The 12,189-nt window shown below is 47.1% G+C and overlaps 1 long non-coding RNA gene across 1 annotated transcript; it reads left to right on the forward strand.

Moving 5' to 3' along the window:
- The first annotated feature begins 255 nt into the window (after positions 1-255).
- Positions 256-4,964, forward strand: LOC149364686 (uncharacterized). Its single transcript, XR_016288626.1, has 2 exons — positions 256-789; positions 4,501-4,964. It is a non-coding gene; the product is annotated as an uncharacterized LOC149364686 (long non-coding RNA).
- Positions 4,965-12,189: the final 7,225 nt, after the last annotated feature.

Genomic DNA, 12,189 nt, shown 5'->3' on the forward strand with positions numbered 1-12,189 from the left:
TGGAATGATTAGGAGTTTTAGAGGAAAAGGAGTATTAATAGGGTATAGGCTGACAGATTGGACGACGCAACGAAAGGGGTCCTGTTAGCTGGGAGATCGAAGATGGGACGACGGCTTTATGTGGAAATTTGAATGAATCATATGGAATGGTTCAATTTTGTATTGACTGAAAGAGAGACAGAAAAAAATAATAATAAAAATAAAATAAAATAAAATAAAAAAATAATAATAAAAATAATAAATGTTTCAATGCATTTTCTTTTTCGTTCTCGCGCGCTGCTGGCTGCCACGCGGTATCATTCAGCGTCAGCGCGCGTGAATTCAGACACGTAGCCACTCCTCCTCTCCGTAACTGGACCGTGATCCTTTGGTACTCAACGTCAGCAGTAGCTGCTCCGCTTCTGGAACTGCGAAGCCGGCACTCGCTTGCACTGCTCTGCCTCGACAGTTTTGTTCGCTGAGGCAGCAGGAGGCGGAGGTCAGCGTCTTTAGCGTCGGCGGCGAATCTGATGGTGTCGGAGGCGAAACCAGCGGACGCCGCTTGCACACTGCATGGCTTAGATTATGACGTGGCCTGGCGATTGACGTTCCCTGCCCTGGAGCGAGTACTGCGCCTACTGCGGCCGGGTTTGCTCGCACATGGTGATGCTCCCCTGCTGCCACGTCAACTGCGCCGGCTGCCACGCTCAGCGTTGCCACGACGTGCTACGGCTCCATGGACGCCCAGGCCCTCTGCCAACGAGACGTCGTCACCATGTCTACTCCAGCCAGGACGTGGCGGCACGACATGTAAGCGACGAATATTGCAATTGTGTGGATATGTCTTGACGTCGCCCGCCGCGGTCGCTCGGTGGTCACGTCGTTCGGGCGCTGAGCACATGTCGCGGATTCTATCCCGACCATGGGGGCAGCATTTCAGCGGTGGCCTACTGAAAGAACACCCATTTGTTGTGCAATGTTAGTGCCCCAGGTGGCCGAAGTTAATTCAAAGGGTTCAGCTAAGCCTCCTTCGCATTGGCTGTGTAGCTTGTGGATGTTAAACCTGATCGCCAGTGCCTTGGAACCAGAAGCTTAACTAGGTAGGTTACCTCAAGCGTACAGTGACTTCTGTGTGCTTTATTTAAAGTGCGCGTTCAGCGAAAATGGCAATGAAAATTGGTTTCGAGGAAAGCAACTCTAATTATCAATTCTCCTCGGTGTTTTACATCTGAACCGCGCCATAAGTTATTAGTATTTTTTTATTAGCGAAGTCAGTTATTAGCAAAGAAAAGACGCAGTAATTTCTTCCCTTCTAGGTGTGGAGCCCAACTTTGCCGTGAACAAAGGTAGGATGTTGTAAACTAAGAAAGAAAGAGACGCAGTCGGTTAACGGAGGAGCTAGTAATAGTTGAGGCCTCCGGCGAAATTTCGGACGCCCAGGGTTATTTAGTTCACCTCGGGCTTTCTAGCAGCTTTCTGCAAGTGGGCAGCATCTCCACATAGCTCAGAGCGCGATTCAGGTGTCCACTGAACCAGGGAGCTGGGCTTGCGTCTTACCTTTTCCTAAAACCAATGAAGTCTAACTTTTCTTACGCCAACGTCAGTGACCCCAATGAACGCCGGCTGCCTATTGCTCGAGGGCCGCGTTTCTGCCGAAACACTGGCAGCAACAATGCATGCAGTGCACATGTTGTTGTGACTGAAGGAATGAAAATTGCAAGGGCCTGCCCACGCTCTAGCTAAGCCACAATCGCTGCCACGTGCAGAGAGGTGGGAGTTGGAGTATCGCGAGAAGAGACATTGAAAGGAGAGACGCATGTCGCAAAACCCCGTCGCCCGAAGAAACGACGCCGGTTTTAAAACAGATACCCCCGTCTCTGTAAATACCACCAGGTAACTCAAAACGTTGAGTGACTCGCCCATTAACCCAGAGAGCCAGTTCCCATGCGCTTTTTCATTCCTTTTGTGGGTTTCGTGACGCGCACAGTGGTTTGGTTTATTGACGGTTAACGTCCAAAAGCGCCTGGGGCTATGAGGGACGCCGTAGTGAAGGGCTCCGGAAATTTAAACCACTTGGGATTCTTTAACATCCATTGATATCGCACAGTACGTGGGCGCCTAGAATTTTGCCTCCATTGAAATTCGACTGCCGTGGCCGGGATGGATCCCGCGTCGTTCGGGACAGCAGCCGAGCCCCGTAGCGCTGCATGCGTTGGCATTGACTACGTTGTGCCAGAAACGCGGCACTGAAGCCATAGGCCGTCGGCGTTCATTTTGTTCATTGACGTTGGCGGCATAATTTTAAGGCGAAAGCCTTTAATGCCTCATACTGTGGTTAGCAGACGCGTCGGCAGCCGTGTCGACAGACGCGTCGGCAGGAGTGTCGACAGACGCAGCCGTGTCGACAGACGCGTCGGCAGCCGTGTCGACAGACGCGTCGGCAGGAGTGTCGACAGACGCGTCGGCAGGCGTGCTGACAGACGCGTCGGCAGCCGTGTCGACAGACCGTCGGCAGATTCGTCCGCCTTTCGGCGTCACTGCTGAAAAGGCTCAAGGTTCCAGCATGAATAAAGGCGCATCTAGTGAATGCATGGGCTTCATAAATAAAATAAAAGGAGTAAAGTCAAGAAAATAGAAATAAAAATAAGAAAATAAACAAAAATAAAAACAAAATAAAATAAGATGTGAAAATAAAAATAAAAAACAATAAAATTAAGAAAAGGAGCAAACAAAAATAAATGAAAAATAAAATATGAAAAATAAAAAAGCAATTAATACAGTGGCCAGGAAACGCTTTCGCCTTGTAGCACTTTAGAGAGCCAAAGTGCCCCTTGAATTTTTAAGGAAAGGAGGTGCGCATAACTGCTTCCCTGGGTCTGTAGACCCCTGAATCGCGCTTTGTTCTGCGTGGGGTGGTGAGAGAGAGATGGGGTCTGAAGGCGTTAGCGCTGACAACGTTTTCACAGAAACGCGGCACTGCAGCAGTAGTCTGCAGCAGTAGTACGCAGCGTTTACTGGGTGAGTAAACTCTCGCGGTCTGCCATTAACTGCCTCCTGCCTGGGTGGCAGGGTGGGCGCGCTGCCTATCCAGTGTCCGGAACGCACTCAACGTTACAGACGCCAAGCCGCGTAGTAGTTGCCCGATACGCCATAGCTTTCGCTCTCAAACCACGTTCAAGAGTAGTTGAACCGTATTTACTTTTTGCTAGCCCCGCGATACGCCATCTCTACGGGGGCACCTGAGCTGGGGCAGCGGAAATAAAGGGATAACAGGCAGACTGGAGATTTGATAGAGTTAAAGCGCCTTTGCAAACTACTTTACTGTTTCTAAGAGGCCCGTGCACTGTGCGATGTCAGTGCACGGTAAAGATGGTCGAAAGGTAAAGGTGGTAGAAATTATCCGGAATCCTCCACTACGGCGTCTCTCATAGGCGGTCGCATTGTGACATAAAACCCCATAAACCAGAGAAAACATGGCTCTCCCCCGAGCCCGCCGCTGTGGCTGAATGGTTAAGGCGCTCGTCTATTGAACCGGAGTGCCCGGGTTCGAACCCGGCCATGTCAGCTGCGTTTCGATGCAAAAGAAACGCAAAAGGCGCCGGGGTTTTGTGCAATGTCAGAGCGCGTTAAAGATACCCAGGTGGTCGAAATAATTGCGGAGCTCTCGACTACGGCACCTCTTTCTTCTTTTCTTAACTCCTACCTTTTGGCGCTCCACTGCTGACCCGGAAGACGCGGGTTCGATCCGGGCCGCGATGGTCGAATTTATATGGAGGCGAAATTTAGGGGCCCGTGTACTGTGCGATGTCAGTGCACATTAAACAACCCCAGGCGGTCGAAATTTCAGGAGCCCTTCACTACGGCGTCCCTCATAGCCCGGGTCTCATTGATATCGTTAAACCACCCCAAACCAAACTAAACCAAACTCAGCTCCACGTTCTGCAAATGTGTTCGTTAGTTGAAGCAGGAAAGTTCATTTTCTTGTCACAACAGGTGTTCTTTACCCCACCGCAGAAAACTACGCATGGATTTTATCCACCCAAAAGTAAGGTTGGGGCATAGGACCCTATAACTGAATGCAAAAAAATTACCGATTACGTTATTTCCTAAAGCGAAATTTGAGCGAACCTCATCAGCTGTTTCACCTTTTCGATAGATTGAAGCAAGGAATTGAGCAAGACATGTATGCACGATTACTGACAACTTGTTATTTCACAAGTATTCCTTCAAGAAGGCGAACGGCAGCGGCTATGCGGTTCGGCTTGGGCATGCAGGAGATTGGGCCAAGAGCGCGTACAGCTAGAGCTGGACGCTGTCCCGGCTGCGGACAGATACTGCGCCATCTCCTTTCCTAAAAAAAAAAAAAATTACCAAAGGGCTGCGCTCTAAAACAGCATTCCGAGCAATGCAGACTTACATTTATCCTCTGTCTATACTCGTGCGTTGTGCCTTGTTCATCGCCTGTGTCCCCAGCAGATGTGAAGGAAAACGGTTCTTTGTATTCTTCTTTACTGCTTGCAGATCCGATGCTGGAATGTTGCGCGAGGCTGCAAGATATCGGGGCTTTCAAATCCTGGTCCTGGAGCACGAGTTCAAGTAGTGCGCTCATGTGGCCGCAGCTACTTCGGCTGTAGCTAAGCCGACTCACCCGGAGAAGCCCTGACTCATCTGGCATCGGGTGATATCGTCAAGCTGTCGTTGCACCGTCGGATCAGGACCAGTGGCGACAGACTAATGTCGGCCTACAAAGGAGCGTTGGCCTGCATACAGACCAGCGCTATTTTTTTCTTGTGAAGCGGTCAGACAGGTGCTGACTGCTTCTGGCTGTAGAGAAATATTTTTGAATTTTGAAACCTTACATGAAGCGGCATGTCAGGCTCCGCTAATTAACGCCTCTCTGAAGCGTGCCTGATTGTTAAAAATCAGTGAAGCTGCTGGATCCCGCCATTTCGCTGATGGTGAATAAAACGAAATAATTATGTTAATACTGCAGTTGCTCTCGTTAATGGCGCCCGCATGCAACAGTTGTGCCGGAGCTTCCGGAGCTTTGGCCGGTCCCAGACTACGATCCCTTTCTCTAAATAATGGATTTTTCAAAAGCCGCGTAGAATAACTTCCCATTCTGACGTGTTAAAGAGCGCGGCAGGAGAGTATCGAGGACACCCAAAGCCCGCTGCGGGCTGTTTTGTCATGAGGCTGCACAGAACGTTTGTTGGGCCTGAGAATGACAGGTAGCGCTTAATCAGTTATGAGTGAAATAGTGGAAAACCTACGCTTGTTGAGCTCGGGCGTGTCTGATGACTGATAAGAATACTGCCAAAAGTAACCGGGCACAGGTGGTTTGTTTCTTAGCCGCGTAGCGAAGAACTTACGGCAGCCCTTAAGCTATGAATCTGTGTAAAGTAAGGTGAACCCTTGTCCTCACATTTTGACATAGAACAATGGGCGGAGGAACTCCGCAGGGATGCTAAGAATGCGACTAAAACGCTCGACGACAACGCGGAACTTGAAGTACTAGACAGCCGCCTTCTTCATATGTGGGAGGCCAAAGCTAGTATGGAAAAGCGATTAAAAAGACAAAAGTGGAATCGCAATCTCAGAAGACGCCTAGCGCGCCACAACAAAGAGATTGAGGCATATGCACTTAGACTCTGCGATCAGAACTGGGAAACAATGTGCGACCAGCTTGAGGGCAATATCGGCCTCGCCAAAACATGGAACCTCCTTCGGCACCTCCTCGACCCAGAAGGTAGTAAATTAACACAGCGACAAAATTTACAGAAATTAGGTTATAAATTTGAAGGTTCGGAGCAGGAACTCCTCGATGCAATTCGTTGTCGATATATAGGCTCCGCCAACAAAACGTCCTTACCGCGCTATGAGGGTAAATCCAACAGCGAACTAGGCGCCCCTATTCACGAATTCAAGGTTCGAGCAGAAATACTAAAACTGAAAACCAAATCAGCCCCCGGACCCGATGGTGCAACCAACAAAATGCTTAGAAAACTAGATGACAAATCTTTAACGGCGCTGACCAATTTCATGCAAGAATGCTGGGAGAAGGGTGAGATTCCCAAACAATGGAAAACTGCTAAGGTAATTTTCATACCTAAGCCAGGGAAACCGCTCAATCTAGAAAATCTAAGGCCTATATCCCTCACATCTTGCGTTGGAAAACTGATGGAACACGTCATACAAACGCGACTAAACAATTTCATGGAAGACAACGACTTATACCCCCATTCGATGATAGGTTTTAGATCGCATTTGTCCACGCAAGATGTCATGATACAGCTCAAACATGACATATTAGACACTAAGTCGCTGGATGCGAAAGTAATAGTGGGATTTGATCTCACTAAAGCTTTCGATAATGTAAAACACGAGGCGATATTAGAAAACCTGGCTCTTTTAAACGTCGGGGAGCGCACATACAACTACATTGCCAATTTCCTTTCGGGCAGGATAGCGCGCATCCACTTTGGTGAAAGTCAGTCTCAAAACATACACTTGGGCAGCATAGGCACCCCTCAGGGTTCGGTACTTTCCCCTCTTCAACGTGGCCATGATACGGCTACCGAAGAGACTGGAGGGGATAGATGGCTTGAATTTCTGCATGTATGCGGACGATATCACCATGTGGATGACCCGTGGACACGACGCGCACATCGAAAGTACGCTACAGAAGGCCATAAATGAGGTCGAAAACTATGTCAGCCGTAGGGGCTTGCAATGCTTGCCGCAGAAGTCTGAACTTCTTTTTTATCGACCTCTGCATCAAAGACAAACTAGAACCATCCCTAACATCAAATTACAAACTCAAGGGGTGGAGATTCCTCATGTTGAAAAAATCAGAATTTTAGGAATGATTATACAAAGCAACTGGTATAACGGTGATGCAATAACTATGATGGAAAACTGCGCGCAACAGACTATGCGGCTCATACAGCGGATTGCCAACAGAAGACACGGCATGAAAGAGCAGAATCTCCTACGGCTGGTACAGACATTCGTAGTAAGCCGTATCTCGTATGCTGCCCCCTTCCTTGATCTTAAAGTTTCAGAAAAGGAAAAGATAAATGGAATTATCAGGCGATGCACGAAACAAGCTCTAGGATTGCCCATCCGTACATCCACTCACTGCCTCCTAGAGCTAGGAATGCATAATACCCTGGAAGAAATTACGGAAGCAGTGAGAACGTCCCAAATCTAACGCTTAGCCGGGACCACAACCGGCAGGGCCATTCTAGAAAAACCCAATCTGAGCCGAGATAACAGAACAACCGCCAAAGTTGACATGCTCGGAAAAAGTCGAGACAATATAGTTGTACCCCCATTACCCAGGAATATGCATCCTATTCATCACTCAGTGCGCCGGGCCAAGCGGGCAGAGGCGCTAGAGAAACGCTTCTGCTCCTACAAAGACGAGGACGTGGTCTACGTGGATGCCGCTGAGTATGGTAAGAACACGATGACCGTCGCGGTCGTCAATAATAAACAACTCCTCAAAATAAGTGCCTCCATACTCTCGGGTAACCCAGAGACTGCAGAGGAAGCTGCCATAGCACTGGCCTGTGTAGGCACAAAAGCGAGATACACCATCAGTGACTCCAAAGTCGCCATACTAAATTTTAGCAGGGGCCGGGTCTCCCCTCTAACAAATACAATTCTAAGCCGTCATGTAATAGACCGGAAAATTACACTAGTCTGGACACCAGCACATGCATCCCTGCCTGGTAACGAGACGGCCCACGAGTTCGCCCGAGGCTTTTCTTTCCGGGCGGACCCGAGCGAGGTGGTCTTTACAGGCAGGGATCGCATGGTGACCTACAGAGAAATTACACAACACTATCGTTTCCAACGAGCTAGACTTCCTCCAGCGGATAGATCCTTGTCCTGATACCAAGCCATCAACTGGCGCCGGTTACAAACTTACACCTTTCCAAACCCGGCCCTCTGGAGTCTTATGTAATGCGCAAACTGCGAACTTAGGGCCACCTTGGACCACATACTATGGGAATGTCCTCATGCTCCCCGGGAGGGACGAGGTATAAACACAAAAGATCAATGGGAGACCTTGCTACTGAGCTCCGACCCGGCGACTCAATTACAACTCGTCCGACTGGCCGAAGCCGCCGCCGAGAGTCAAGACCTTTCGGCCGTCGTCTAGGCGGGTAGCCCTCTGGCTACCCTCTTTCTGTTGGACAATAAAAGTTTTCCTATCCTATCCTATTTTGACACCTTTTGGTCTTAAGGGGTGCCGTAACAACTCCGTTATACGGTTGAGGAGCAAAAACCTGTTGTTTGGTTACTTTTGGCTAAGGGGGTAAATCATCGGTACTTGAAGCTACGTTGCACCGAAAGGGTGAGGTGTTACACCTAGCAACCTCTTCAGGATATTATTGCGAAAGCAATACTACTTGCACTTTGCAGGGTGACCATTATCGTGCCGCGGCAGTGACCACCATTGACCTTCATTTGACCTTGATTGCATTAGTTGGATTAGATTGGATTACATTACATTGGATTGGACTGGACTGGATTGGATTGGATTGGATTAGATTAGATTGGATTGGATTGGATTGGATTGGATATGAATGGATTGGATTGGAGTGGATTGGAATGGAATGGAATTGAATAGATTGGATTGGTTTGGATTGGATTGGATTGTATTAGATTGGATTGGATTGGATTAGATTGGATTGAATTGTATAACCGATGCATCACCACAAGTCTAACAACAAGCACCACCACCAGCTACACTACCAGCTGTACCATGGCGTAGGTACGGATATTGCTTTTGCAATTTCGAGTCCAGAAAAATTCAGCGCTTCTATATCTTACCTTTTATGACAGACTCAGTTCACAACGAGTTTATATCTTTATAAACATGCACGGCCGTACAAATTCTGGGTGAATTCACCACTGCGTGCTGTGCGTAACACCGGCAGTCTTGGCCCTGCAGTGGCATTAAATAGACAAACTCTGCTGTAGCGTGACCCAAGGTGAAGTGAGCGTGAGCATGAGGTGCAGGGCGTGCAACGAACACTATGCCTCTCGGCGGGCTCGACAAAACCGAGCGCACTCAGTAGGGCGCTGAATCCACATTTGTACTCGCGTCCTGAAAAAAAATTGGCTGAGGCTTAGCTTGGTTAAGCCCGGTAATTGCGAAAGCAATTTCCCCTGGCTGCGCCTAGGTTGGCTGGTGGGGAGTCTTGGTGGTGCTCTTAGTAAGGGTTATGCTATCAAAGTTAGTTAATGACGCTTAAGCTTCGCCTTTAGGAGTGGAACGCGACAGCGTGTTGTAGCGCTGCCAGGGAGTCCACGGAACGCCACCACCCGTTCGGCGCGATGGCTTGCCCTTTGAACGCGACGCTTTTTGAGGAAAGGAAATTACGCAGTAATTCTCTGTCATCTCGGTGGACACCCGAACCGCACAGTACAGGAAGGGAGGAACGCCACCACCCGTTCAGCGCGATGCCTTGCCCTGTGAACGCAAGGCTATAGCCCTGGCTGCGCCTGGTTTGGCTGGTCACGTAGAGCGAGCGCCTCCCCACGGCAGCGGCGCGTAGAGGATTCTCTGGGACGATCGCGACGAGCCGAGTTGGGGCCCCGCTTTTCCACAGCTGGTATGACGTCACACACAGGTCACGCTAAAGGTCAATGGAGAATTCTCCGGGACGACGGCCAAGGGCGGAAATCTCGAGCAGTATTGCTTTCGCAATAAAAATTCAGGAGGCACTGTGACGATCTTAAGTGCGCGAGGCGAAAGCCTTTCCATACAACTTTGGCTGCACGGCCGTAGGCACACACGAGGCGGCTATGGGGCGACTTGGGTGACTAATTAGTCATTAACAATAACTAACTAGTCATGATTGGTTATTGAATAACTGGTCATGATTGGTTAATGACTAGCTAGTCATAGTTAATTGAAATTGAAATTTTATTCCGCAACAGAAAAGGAATGTTGCGAGGAGGGCAGGTAAAAAGCTGAAAAAACAGCTTGAGGAGTCCTGACCTCCCAGCATACACAGTAGCGCAGCAGCGTGCGGTTGCGGTGAAGGCGTACACGTCAACATCAAAGCGAGGAAAGAAAAAAAAATAAACAGGTTATACAAACAAGGTACGCAATTTCTGTGAGGAAATTGCGGAAATGTCATTATTTGTTTAAGTAAAAAGATAATTTAAAACCGTCGGCAATGAGTATTTCAACATTTGTTTCCCGTAGTTAGTCCGGCATGTGGAGACATTCCAGGGTTCCAAAAAGCGTACGTTATAGGTGGTGGTGTTTATCTGCAATCCGGCTAGGTTAGTTAATGCATCATTATTCTTTAGTATTTTCTGTTTATAAAGGTGGGATAGTTTGTAATTGTATAGTGATGTAACAGGAACGATATTGTGTTTTTTAAATAGGTCTGCAGTATGGGAGCGATACGGAGCATTGCAGACCAGACGTAAGACCCGTTTCTGCAATATTAAAACTTTGCTGATGTTTGTTGCTGTTGTTGTGGACCATACTAAAAAGGCATAGCTTAATGTGGAGGAAAATAAACAGTTATATAAAAGGACGTTAACTGAGGTAGGGAAATAATAACAGTGGCGGCGTATGATGCCAATAGTTTTCGACAACTTAGTTACGATATAGCCGACGTGTTCATCCCATGTCATATTTTCAGAAAAGTATACACCTAGTGATTTAAAAGTTTTTACTATTTCAATATTGGTATTGTTTAACACAATGTGCGGCAACTGGATTTGCTTGTGGCGGGGGTGAAATAGTACAGCTTTTGTCTTGTGATGGTTAAGTGCTAAACAGTTTGTTTGAGCCCACGTATTTATTTTAGACAGCGCGCTATTGGATTGATTAGGTAAGGTCTCACATGAGTTGTCTGAAAAAAAAATAAACTAGTGCCATCTGCATAGATTATATAGTGGGCATTTTCGTCAAGGCGTACTATTTCATTTATATAAAGGATAAACAGAAACGGGCCCAGAATACTGCCCTGTGGAACACCTGTTTTTACTGATTGTACTGCAGAATTTTGTCCTCTAGTTACTACAAACTGAGATCTATGTTGCAAATAAGATGTGATTAATTCTTGTGCTTTCCCCCTAATGTCATAATCCTCCAGTTTTTTAATGAGAATGTTGTGATTTATGAGATCAAACGCTTTTGAAAAATCCAGAAACAGTCCAAGCACCATATTTTTGCGTTCGAAATTTGACAAAATAAACTCCTTTTGAGCCAAAAGTGCCAGCTCTGTCGACTTGTTCTTTCGAAACCCATATTGGGCGGAACATATAATGTTATGACGATCAGTAAATGAGGATAGGCGCTTCAGAATTATTTTCTCCAGGCCTTTCGAAAAGACGGGTAAAACCGATACAGGACGATAATTTGACATACCGTTCCTGTCACCTTTCTTGAATATAACAGTTACCTTTGCTGTTTGCATGGCATGGGGGAAAATTCCACTCAACAAGCATATATTGAAAATGTGGGTAACGCAAGGGGCTATTTCTCTTATCACAGACTTTATAGGCTCTATCTGAAAGCCACAGGCATCAGTTGCTTTGCTGTTATTTACTGCCAAAAATGTCGTTACAACTTCACTTTCCGAGACTGGTTCTAAAAATATTGTTTGTTCATTTGGGCCATTCATAAGAGATAAGTCAGCGGCGGGTTCGCTAACGTCGCCAAGTGAAAGAAAAAAAGTATTAAAGGCGTTGGCTAGTTCAGCACATTGTAACTCTATTCCATCTTTTGTTATTTTATTTACTGCTTCTGCTGAGGTCCAGGTTGCAACTTTAAGTGCCTTCCAAACATTGCCTGTGCGCGCTTCAGTCGAATTAAAGAGGTGAACATAATATTGTCTTTTTTCAGCCCGAAGGTGTTTCGTGACAAAATTCCTGTATGACTTGAATATTTTAAGGGCTTCAGGAGATTTAGTTCGTATGAACGTCCTATATAATTGATCTCGTTTCTTTAAAAGTTTTACGATTCTTTAGTTATCCAGGGTTTCCGACTGTTTTTACAGGTTCTGCACTTCTTCATTAGAAAACACTCAAAGTATACTTCGGAAAATTTACGCAAAAATGTTTCATATGCCACGTTCGGGTCATTTGCTGCGAACACATCGTCCCAGCTGACTGTGGTTAGACGGTCTTTAAATGTAGAGAGCGTTGTAGGATTAATAACTCGTTAAGAGA

The sequence above is a fragment of the Amblyomma mixtum genome, chromosome 2 (genome assembly GCF_055824585.1).
Source record: "Amblyomma mixtum isolate Tamu chromosome 2, ASM5582458v1, whole genome shotgun sequence".
NCBI classification, from domain to species: domain Eukaryota; kingdom Metazoa; phylum Arthropoda; class Arachnida; order Ixodida; family Ixodidae; genus Amblyomma; species Amblyomma mixtum.